The 1,853-nt window shown below is 42.7% G+C and overlaps 1 protein-coding gene across 1 annotated transcript in view; it reads right to left on the bottom strand.

Annotated features, from left to right (window-relative positions):
- LOC106813856 (amidase-like) overlaps nucleotides 1–1,853 on the bottom strand; it is a 15,321-nt gene that overhangs the window by 7,341 nt on the left and 6,127 nt on the right. The window lies entirely within an intron of this gene.

Genomic DNA, 1,853 nt, shown 5'->3' with positions numbered 1-1,853 from the left:
CTGTGTTTTCATCCCGGTCATTCTACTCGTCGTGACCGGCGTCAACCGCATCGTCACAGACGATTTCAACGACTTTGGACTAGTTACTCCGTTGCATATTCGCTAAAACTGCGGCGGCTTCCGCATTATAAACAGAGCCATTTTTGTTCTGGGGTTTACATTGCTTTGTGATTTGTTTTTTGTTTATACAAAAGTAATTTCTGAATAGGGCCGTAATAAACATACTAGAAATTACCACACAGTCTTGCTTAAGTTATTCTTTTGAGGTCACTCAAAAAAAGGTGAGGAGGTTGTAGAACACGCACGTGCAGATGTGGGTTGGTGCATGATGTTTGTGTTTGGATAAACACAATATAAGCAAATATATCCAACCAAAAAAACAAAAGAACCTACATTCTCCCACGAGAGCAACTAATATCATTTAGCTCTACAGAGAAATACCGTAGGCCTACTGTTAATGTTAGTTATGTACCGGTGATGTGTCCACCAGCATCCAGTACCCTCGTGACGACGGTGGCGTCGATGGGGGGCATGAATCCTTCCAGCACACGGGATCCATTCATCATGGGCACACCAGCGACCTGGATGCTATCCTTGATGGCGACGGTGCGACCAGCCAGCAGACCCGTGCATGCACCTCTGATGTCGCACCTCCAGTACCTGACAAACACAATACCTCACAATTATACCTCAGAGCCACTCGCTTATACATGACCTAGGTGTCCGTTTGGGTTCTGTTTTTATGGCTTCATGCAATTGAGATAATTTATATATTATTATCCGTGTGAATGACTACGTTAATATGATCGAGCTAGCTTCGTGGAGTAGATAGGTAATACCATGCGTTGTAGGGGTTGTCCTGCGGTTTGGGTCTGTAACCAGGAGTGCGCGGATACTTGACTTCCGGTATAGGTTCCGTCACGGCTGCCAAGCTCTTGAACGCCCGTAAAACTTCGACCATTTTCTCTGCAACATAAAGATTCTGATGAAACTCCACACAAATCAATGTTTATGATGTTTATCAAGAGTCCATAATAAAGACTATTATGGACTCTTGTTACATATGTAACCATACGCCCATCACTCATTTTGTGTGTGACGCAATTTGAAAGCCATAGGCCAACTATCAAGATCCAAATCACTAACAACTTTCAAGAATTTTGGGAATAATTCAATTGTTGTTTAGAAAAGTTTACCAACATAATTAATATTTTCAGTGATATCCTCAAACGTGGAATATAGAAACTATAATCGAAGGCTAATGATATAGGATATAGTGCATTGCTCTAAGCTATAAATTCATCTACTTGATCATAGAATGGTCAATGAATCAACAATAAGATATCAGATAGGGCTATAGCTAGCGGGGGTGGGGCAGAGAAATATAGATACATTAAATGGTCAATGGCGGTGACCTTCCCAGAACCTACCACGCACGTGGCTTTGCCCCCAGGCATAATGGGTTAGCTGAGCTCCCGTCAGTGATATGTAAGAATTCATATGAGTGTCAGTATTTACCTTTATACGCCTCCAGTTCCTCGTCATTGCAGTCTAATCCGTACTGCAGGGAGATGTGTTGGAGTCGTGACATGGACGGTGCGTTCACACCCCTCACACCCACTGGCATGACTGCATAAAATATGAAATATCATGAATAGATCTCTAATTCTACTCATACAGTTCTGGGAATACTGCCACTAACTCTATTCGCAGGGTTATATATATGCCCACCCGTACATATAGTGTTACATTGTAGATCTGGGCCATGCCCTAACCCTACATCAATATTTCATGCTGCACCCTCCCTACCATGCATGCCCTAGCTAACCCTACATCAATATTTCATGCTGCAC

Source organism: Priapulus caudatus, unplaced genomic scaffold (assembly GCF_000485595.1).
Source record: "Priapulus caudatus unplaced genomic scaffold, Priapulus_caudatus-5.0.1 Scaffold835, whole genome shotgun sequence".
Taxonomy (NCBI): domain Eukaryota; kingdom Metazoa; phylum Priapulida; class Priapulimorpha; order Priapulimorphida; family Priapulidae; genus Priapulus; species Priapulus caudatus.
Note: the sequence above shows the minus strand (reverse complement) of the source record. Positions and strands in the feature narration are given on the sequence as shown.